This window comes from Vicia villosa, unplaced genomic scaffold (genome assembly GCF_029867415.1).
Source record: "Vicia villosa cultivar HV-30 ecotype Madison, WI unplaced genomic scaffold, Vvil1.0 ctg.000400F_1_1, whole genome shotgun sequence".
In the NCBI taxonomy this organism is placed as follows: Eukaryota; Viridiplantae; Streptophyta; class Magnoliopsida; order Fabales; family Fabaceae; genus Vicia; species Vicia villosa.
In genome coordinates, this window is record NW_026705180.1 from 244,496 (window position 1) to 255,113 (window position 10,618).

Below are 10,618 nucleotides of genomic sequence, written 5' to 3' on the forward strand. Positions count from 1 at the left end.
GTTGTATCTAGAGTAGGCGTCCATTAAGATCTATTTTGTAGCTCTAAGACTCGTCAATTAGTCAATATATATTAGGTACATGACATGAATACTTTGGGAATGCAATGTTAAGGTTAGTGAAATCGATGCACATGCGTTATTTGTTTGATGTCTTCCTTACCAGGACTATATTAGCTAGACATAATGAGTATTTTACCTCTATTATAAAGTCGACCCTTGTCATCTTCTATGTTCCTCGTCAATCATGGCCTTTTTTTCCTCGCCGACCTTATGTTTCCTTTGAGATATTGATTTGACAGTGGGGTCAATGGCGAGATGATGGCATCCCACTCTAGTATATATGCCAGGAATATTTGAAGGTGCCTAAACGAACAAGTCAATATTCCTCTCGGGCATGATGACCAACTCCTCCTCTTCAGATTTAGATGAGAGGTACCCATCATGGTGACTTAGTGATCCAATGGGCCAATCTAGACCTTTTTAAAGTCTTCGGTTATGGTAAGGCTTTTTATTTTCTACCCCAACCTAGATTCCCATCTAGCTACATAGGTATCACGTACGTCTGGATGAGGGGTGACGCCTAGTGCGACGGGTTCCCTCCTTATTTCTAAGCTTCCCTATTAGCATTCCTAGGGGATCTCATTGTCCCCTAACTACATTGACTCACCCATCAAGTAATGGGTATTTTAGGTTTAAGTAGAGGGTATATAAGACTTCCTATAGTAAGTTGAGGGTGAGTCTTCCCAAGTTAACATTGTAAGGGGACAAGGAATCTACCACAAGATACTTTACTTCAGTTGTGTTGGCACTCACCTTTGAGTCGAATGCCATTTTAATCGTTATGTGGCCCTTTAATTGTACATGTTATCCTGAAAAGCCAATCAAAGAACCTTAGAATGCTTTGATGTCGTTGGGGTCAAGTTGGGGGCTCTAGAAGGAGCTTTAGAACAAAATATTCATTTATCTACCAGGGTTAATTAATACTCACTTCACATTCTAATTATCGTACTAAATCGTGACAACCATGAGGTCGTTGTTATGAGGAAGAACACAAACAACATCTTTATTTGAATAGGGGATTATGGATTCTCATTCCTTCCCTGGGATTTTGGTAGCGTTAGCAAATATGATATTCGTTGCAAAAACCCGTCGAACGTACTTTCTCCGGGAGGAACTAAATTCTCTTCCATCAGTAAAACCTCCGACGATGGTGTTGCATTGATATTGGAGACTTGTTTAAGCACCCTCATAAGTAGATGGTGAAAAGATACACTAAGTAACTATGAGTGTGGCCCATGTCTATTTTAACGGTCGAACAATGGCACCGATTATACTTGCTAAAAAGTACAATACGTGAAAACTTCTAATAATTAAGGGTTGTCAAAGGTTTTAAGGTAAGTTGTGGGGTCGAGAGCTAGCTCACATAGAAGATGATAAGCTTTGTATATGCGGTTTCCTATATAAGAGTAAGATTTTCCTTCTCAACTCTAACGTTGAGGTATTTAGAATGATCCTGGGCTTGGATCCTAGGACTTTTATGAATAACAACTACTACTTAGAGGATGTAGGAGTGGATTGTTAATTGTTGAAGCAGGCATAGGGCAAGCAACAAAAGAAAGATTTGGAAATATTGATCCGGGATTTATCGTCCACAGAGATGGTGAGAATGCCATTCAACAGTTTCTATGGTTTTAAGCTCGGGTTTGAATAACAAAAGTATAAGAACGGAAAAGTAAAATATGAACATAGAAAGAATTCATTCTTTGGAAAGATAAGACTTATCAAGCTTTGCATATGATCTACTTCTTACCAACGTAAACTTGTCGACCAGTTATACTCAACCTACGATACTCATCTATGTTATCACGTATCTCTCACATAAGCGTCCATCTCTGGAGCACAAACGAGATCATCTCACAACTAAGGTTATCTCTAACGCAAAGTCGCAAGAACATCTGTATTCTCGCGTCGGCGATCTCTCGCGCGCCACTCAAACACGAAAGCATTAAGAACAGATACTCACAGTGATTGTTAGCTCTAAATCTATCTCTAGAGTTCAGAAACTAACAGATAATCATCCTAGATAATCATCTCTAGTAATGTTAAAAGCCATAAGTAGCTTATTCTTCTCTTCGTCTTTAAACTGTTTCTCTCCATAAGTAACTTATTCTTCTCTCCGTCCTTAAATTATTTCTCTTCATTTGCTAACCTTCTGTTGGATCAAGTTTTCAATGAGATCCATCAGTTGAATGCATTCTTCTATGTTATGGTTGATGCTTTTGTGGAAACAAAAATACCAAAACATATCAAGGTCGGGGCGTTCCAAGACCTTCTTAGGAAACTCCATTCCTCTCCGTGGAACTCTGCACTGATATGCTCTTCAGTATGCACTTCCTAGAGGTGTTCAAGGGCATGTAATCTCTATATCTAGAAGGGGTGACCCCCTTGTTCTACATTTAGAGTCCCTAGCCTTTATTTTTATCTTTATCGACCTTCCTTTTTTCATATCCCATTCTATCCTTAACGGGTCTTTTGCTTCATTCGCCTTTATATATCCCATCTCCGTATACGGCCCTACTCGTGGACAATAACTCCTCACAATAGATATATTTTCTAGACTTTTATAACAAATTGAATGTTTTTATCTCCTTAATCCTAAAACTCTATACAAACTTCAGCTCTGCCCGAAGTTCCAAGATTTGAATACACTTCTTCATCTGGTCATATGCGCCTTCCCCCAAAACAATGTTGTTGTTAAATATTTCAACGTAGGACCGTTTGGATTCATTTTTGTCTTTTCTTAATGACTCCAATTTTTTAATCTATTTCATCCATTTTCTTAATATGGTGAAATATGCAGTGAAGCACTTAAGAAACTCATTCCACAAAATAATGGAAATTTAGGAGGAGTCCACCGGCTCGATGTGATCATTAGAGTCCATTATCCCATCATATGTTGTCACCCTAGGGTATTTTGGAACTCCCTACATATATATTATTTGTTTATCCTTCAGGTGAATACTTTTATATTGGAAGCGTCTTCGTTGCCCCTAGCCTCGTCAGAATACTTTTATATTGTTTATCCTTCTCAACTCTAACGTTGAGGTATTTAGAATGATCCTGGGCTTGGATCCTAGGACTTTTATGAATAACAACTACTACTTAGAGGATGTAGGAGTGGATTGTTAATTGTTGAAGCAGGCATAGGGCAAGCAACAAAAGAAAGATTTGGAAATATTGATCCGGGATTTATCGTCCACAGAGATGGTGAGAATGCCATTCAACAGTTTCTATGGTTTTAAGCTCGGGTTTGAATAACAAAAGTATAAGAACGGAAAAGTAAAATATGAACATAGAAAGAATTCATTCTTTGGAAAGATAAGACTTATCAAGCTTTGCATATGATCTACTTCTTACCAACGTAAACTTGTCGACCAGTTATACTCAACCTACGATACTCATCTATGTTATCACGTATCTCTCACATAAGCGTCCATCTCTGGAGCACAAACGAGATCATCTCACAACTAAGGTTATCTCTAACGCAAAGTCGCAAGAACATCTGTATTCTCGCGTCGGCGATCTCTCGCGCGCCACTCAAACACGAAAGCATTAAGAACAGATACTCACAGTGATTGTTAGCTCTAAATCTATCTCTAGAGTTCAGAAACTAACAGATAATCATCCTAGATAAGGATTCAAGAAGTTTATCTCTAAAGCAACCCAAATCCCGAGCACAGAGCAAAAATCTAAGACAACAATCAACATAGATTTGTAAAGCAAGTTTTATATAACGTCATGATCAACAAATATACATGAGTTCAAAGTAAAATCATATACAAAACCCAACCAAAGAGAAATACACAAAGAAGAAGAGAAATGAACCGAAAATCTCCCGGTTTGTCAGCTCCGTTCGACGCTCAATCCACCCCCGATCATCCAAATGCAGCCTCCGAAGTTGTTTTCTAACCTAATCTAACCTAGAAATGAAGGTTGATGGAGTTGGGAACAAATACCCCAACCCATAACCTAAAAATGTGATTTTTACCCCTATTTAACGAGCTGCTATCTGTCATGGTCGCTCAGCGGAGGTACTCCCGCTTAGCGGCTGACAGCAAAAGTGAAATCTTGTTTTCGCCATAAGTTGTGAACCGTAACTCCGAATTGCGCCCGGTTCGAAGCGTTGGAAAGCTTATTCAATGCTCTATCCAATAACAAATGAATGGAAACCAAAATGATGATTTTGGTCACCCTTATTTTGAGCCTATGGAAGTCCGCCCACCCTTATTTTGAGCCTATGGAAGTCCGCTTGATGGTGGCTAAGCGGGCTTGCACCAAAACTGCGAAATCGAAGCCGTGCCTTTGACACTTTATTCCTCAAGGCTCCAATAAGCATGAATACCTATAAAAACAAAGGAAAAACTATCAAATGGTATAAAAGTATATGAAAATACAACTATTCATAAAGTATACGTATTTATACACAAAACGGGGAATTATTCAAACGGTATTAACAAAAGTATCGATAAGTGCCACTATTTACATACACAAAATATCGACATTTTGACACTTATCATTAATCCATTTCTATTTTTCAAAACATGGTCAAATGTCCATGTATTTATTATTATAGAATGAGGACAAGTCATTTCCCCACTTTCCCATCTCGGGCAACCATTTTTAAAGGCAGGCAACATGTTGAATAGAAAGGGGCGACACATTTAGTAAATAGGTGTCCGAACAAGAAAATGGAGACTATATAGGCGCTATGGACTCAACATTGATCCCTTGTTTCCGCCTCTCCCCTTATGGACCTTTTTTGAATATTCCAATACACATAGCACTTGCAAAATTAGGATTGTCACTAATATGGGAATTTATATTCTATCCAAGGAGTTCGTGTTATCGTTGAATGACAAGGGAAAATACCCTATCAATGTAGGTAGTAAATTAATCATCATTACCTGAGATTTGGAGTAAAAGAAAAAAATCATTCAAACCTTCCAAGAAATGAATTACATAATCTTGCTCGCGATAGGTCTTAATAGAGATAATGGCTTCACGAGAGCATGAAATACTTCAACTACACACTAGAATCAAGCAATAATTTTGAAATTCATCCTTGAATACCTTCAATAATTTAAAGTAATTGAAAACATTAAGATCACCTTGTTGGAACATGTACAAGTCTTCTTGATATCATAAATGCGAAAAACGTCACTATTCGAAAATTGAATTCAAAGATTCTTCCATACACTGGTGATAAGTTAGTTTTTCATTGTTATTTTAAGTTCATAATCATCATTATTTTAATATTTTTATTTGAATTTATGTGCCTTTTACTATAATATTTGAGGCTCTCGTTTATTTCATAAAATAATTAAGAACGAGGAATTATGACTTATATCCAAGTGATCAAGGCCAAGTTCATAAAGTCTTGAAGAACAAAGGAGAAAATATATAAAATGATAAAGAAAAATAAAGAAATATGGGTGATCCATAATTTGTAATTGTTGGACAAGTGACTTCAAGCATGAGGGGGGTGATTTGTGGTATTTAGAATTCCTAATTAATTTTAAACCTTTCTCAATTAAGATCGCATTAGTACTTTTTAGGTGAGTAATTTGCAGCGGAGATAAAATTTTGAGGAAATTTCTTTGGCTACCTCCCAACCTTCTAGTCTACCTCTACTGAAAAACCCAAACTACCCCTGACTTCGGAAATGCATTTCCGAAATGCAAGAAAAAAGTGTTTTCGGAGATGCATCTCCGAAAGCGCCTTTTTTTTTAAAAAAATTGTCTTATTTTGTAAGTTCATTTCCGAAAACAACATTTCGAAAGTTCATTTCTGAAATACTGCGCGTTTTGCAGATTAAGCAAAACAGCCCCCCTCCCCCAATTCATTTACCCTAATCTTCTTCCAAACTCAACCCCAAAGAGATTTTTCTGCAAACCACTTCCAAGCTACATCAAAGGCTCCATCTACTTGCTCTACTACATTCAAAAGTCCTCCAATCTATTCAATCGGTAAGCATTTTGATTTTAATATCTATGATTAAAATTTATATGAGGGTGTTTACAAATAGCAAAAAATGTATTAGGTTAGGTCTGTACTGATATTTAGGATGTTTAGAATGTGTAGACATAAGTTTGATTTAAGATTTTGGGGTCTGCCATTGGAGGTTGCAGAGAACTTCTGCGCCGGGGTGTTTCGGAAGTTCATTTCCGAAAAACACCTCCATTCCCAGTTTCGGAAAAGAACTTCCGAATTGTATCAGAAGTGCAATTTTTTTTAGTTTTTTCTGTTGTCTCGCATATGAATCGATTTCAATTGTTTACAGGAACATGTCAGGCAACCAACTAGCACGCATCAGACAGGTTAGAGAGACCAAGACTGCGTCGGCTAGACGCGAGCGGGCGACGACGCAGCTGGCGTCGACACAGGGACGGGGGCAGGGCCGGGGACGACGTGTGCGAGTTCCCGTGGAGATGGGCGAGGGTACCTCTACTTCTGGATCTAGGAGTAGGCTGGCTCGGGTATCTTCTTCCCGCCAGCGAGAGGAGGAAGAGGAGGAGGAGGAGGTGGCAGTGCCATACCACGAGACGGAGGCGGTACCAGATGTTGACCCTCCACCCGGGGAGGTGAATGAGCAGGAGGACAGCTACCCGGGAGGGCCCATTGACACTTCCGTGCTGATATCCTACCGCGACCACGTCGCTCGGCGGATCTGGGAGGGAGAGGTATTTTTTATAATTTGCCCGACTACATTATTTAACCGTTTATAATTTAGACGTTTATTCAATATTTTATTAACCTTCTATTTAACATACTTTTTTATTTGTTTTTTTGTAACAGGAGAGAGAGCCGTTGAAAATGGTGAACCATGCCCGAAAGATTTCCAGTCTATTTAAACCGACTGCCGAGTGGTTTAACGACGCTGTGAGTGGTTCAGGGCTCAGTGGGCTCTGCATGACGGGATACACCACCATCAGCCACGGCATGCAGGGGGCTTTTGTGGAGCGGTTGCACAAGGAGACGTCTTCTTTCCACTTGCCGGTTGGGGAAATGACGATCACCTTGCATGATGTGCAGTGTCTTCTCCACCTGCCGATCAGGGGTCCGCTGTTGACCCACTCCCGGATCTAGAGGGTCGAAGCCACTGAGTGGATGACGCTCTATTTGGGTATGGAGCCCGAAGTTGTTGACTTTGAGTGCGCCACGACATCTGGGCCTCATATCCGGTTCACCACACTGAGCCGCTACTTCGAGCACCACCTGGTGGCGGCGGCTGAGGCTGAGGATGCGGGTGACGAGCTAATTACACATTATCACCGTGGCTGCGCTCTCCGGTGCTGGTACATGCATGTGGTAGGTGTTGCAATCTTTGTGGACAAGAGTGCGAGGTACGTCGACGTGACCTACCTCCGCTACTTCATGGACTTGACCACCGTTCACCAGTGGAACTAGGGGGCAGCTACTCTGACATACCTATACCAGAAGCTGAATGAGGCCTCCAACTGGAGGACGAAGCAGTTGACCGGATCCTGCACACTACTCACGGTACGTTTCATTTTAATTGTTCCGTATTTATTTATGTTTCGTATTTGTGTTTCGTATTTACTTATGTTTCGTATTTATTTATGTTTCAGAGCTGAATCATCTCCTACTTCTCCCGCATCCACGGCTTCCACATCGATCCTGCGTACGTTGACGCCATGCCCAGGGCCGCCAGATACGTTCTCCAGAGGGGGAACAATACGGTGGGACCATACCGTGGGTACTTGGACCGCACGATGCACGATGACGTCACTTGGAGGCCGTTCAACGACTACACTCAGATTGTCCCCTTTGACGGCATATCTCTATATTCTGGCTGGTTGGCATGCGGGACTACCATCATGGTCCGGTATCTCCCTGAGCAGTGCATGCGCCAGTTCGGATTTGTGCAGATGATACCCAGGTCACCCTTTGAGGCTGCTCCCGACACAGTGACCAGAGTGCAGCTCACTGCCATGTTTGAGGATTGGGAGCATCATGTGGTACCAGAGGAGTACCGTCGCATGCGGGTCACCCAGGACTGGCATAGTGTGGAGGGGTACGTCACATGGTTCTATCGGGTGCCACATCCTCTGCTGACACCCGACGCTCCCGGCGCTCCTAGGCCAGCACACGAGGCGATCTTGGAGAACCAGCTGGCCGAGGATGACCAAACCATTGATCTCCTGCCGATCTGTCAGCGGATAGAGATGCTTGGGTGGGACGCGTTGGATCGAGGTGTCGTTCATCATGGTGGTCCAGAGGCAGTCGCCGTGATGGAGATGATCGTCACTGATGCGGGCCGTGCGGCGGCATACAGGCGGCAGAGGAGGGCCCAGGGTGAGAGGGTTAGGCATACCCAGTAGTGGTCGGGTTTATTTTTTTTTGTTTTCGGATTGTATCTTTCGTACACTATTATTATTTGAATTTGGATTGGATCGGTTTGTATATATATCACTATTCTTATCATATTAGTATATTAGTATTTTCTGTTTATATATCGCTTATTTTATTTGCCGTCTTTCTTTAATTAAAAATACGAGGCTGTTTCCAAAATCATTAAAAAAAAACACAGTTTCTGCATAATTCGGAAGTTCATTTCCGAAACCCCCAAAATCTGAAAAAAGGTGTTTTCGAAAGTTCATCTCCGAAAACACCCCCCATTTGGTGTTTTCGGAGATGAACTTCCGAAGTCTGAGAAAATTTTAAAAAAAAAAAATACTTCGGAAGTTCATTTCCGAAGCAGGGGTAAACTGGGGTTTTCGCTGGGGGTGATCCCCCATAGGGAGGTGGGTAAAGAAAAAACCAATTTTGAAATTAAATTGCAAAAAGTAAAAGGATATGGTTAGAAAGATTGCACCATAGATTTAAACAGGTTTGGCCAAATGTTGACCTAGTCCTGTCCCTGAGAGATCTTCTTGAGAGTTTGACTATAAACTTTAAGCTTAAAAATGATCAGAAGACCAAACGAGCTAGCAAAACATGGTCTTTTATTGGTGACTCGTATTAGGAATTACTGTTGTAAGACCCTTAACACCTCAAATAAAACCTTATTGCAGGCATATAAGTCTCAAGGCCAAGGAATTTTCTAGGTTCATATTTGTCATGTACTAAGTAACCATGGCTTTGTGAAAAATTATCACATATTATCAGAGTATTTTGGCTATATAAACAAGTTGCTAGTTTCGATTTGTTCTCTCTCTCTCTCTCTCTCTCTCTCTCTCTCTCTCTCTCTCTCTCTCTCTCTCTCTCTCTCTCTCTCTCTCTCTCTCTCTCTCTCTCTCTCTCTCTCTCTCTCTCTCTCTCTACTTGATAGAATTACCTATTAAATTATGCACTTTATTTTTACCTGTAATTCAACTAGTACTTTTACCTGTGCGATGCACAAGACAAATTAGGAAGAGATATCGTATTTTTTATAAATATAAAAATAAAAAAAATTATATTTCATATGTTATGAATAAAAAATAACAATTAATTAGTAGAATTGGAATTCTTGGAATCGGTAATTTGAAAAGAGTTGTATAAAAAAAATAAAAAGATTTGAATAATTAAATGCAACTTAGATTTAATAAGAAATTAGGAGAGAAACTTAATAAGGATTAGGAGGGAAACTTGTATTTTGTTTTAATTTATTAAAGATTATTAAGGATAAGGATTTATTAAGGATTGTGTGCTTGTGGTGATACCAAATTTTTGACCAAAATAACTAAACGAAAAACATATTGATTTTGTTTTAGCTAATAAAAAAGAAAGAAAGAATTGGTAAACACATTAGTTACCCGTGAATCAATAATTTAATTAGCTATACTAAATAGCTAATTTTAATTTAATTTTTTATTTAATAATATCATAAGATAGAGATAAATATTTGTTTAATATATTAAATATTAATAAAAATCATATAAATAAATAAACACATAATACAGAGAAATTAAAATAAAGAAAACAATTTATGATTAATCTAAATAATTTTATAAAGAGTATTATTTTTACATACTGAAAAAAATGTAATAATGATTTAAATACTTTTATAAATGATTTAAATATTTTGCGCATAATTACTTTGCTAAGCTAATATTCATATTTGAAATCAATATTCATAGTGCTTTGTAATATAAAATTAGTTAATTTTATTTTTAAGTGTACTTAAGAAAAATGTTGATACAATGGATTGAAAAAAATATAGTTGACTACTAATAAAATAACAAATCAATAATGATAATAATAATAATAATAATTGACTACTAATAAAATAATAAACCGATAATGATAATAATGATAATTGACTACTAATAGAATTCATTGAACATCAAGTTTCTAAGTATTCTTTGAATATTAAGTAAATGGATCTAAAAATTATTAATAAAAACAAAATACTCATTTCATTATATTTAAAAAGATTTACAAACACATAAGAAAAGAACACGTTGTTCCTTATATACATTATATAGTAGAAAAAACAAAAATTTAAAACGAGAACAAAGCATTACTTTAATAACAATTTAATAACGAGAATAAATTTATAATTTATTTAATATTTTATAAATAATGTCAAAAAATTTATAAAATATTTTTTTTA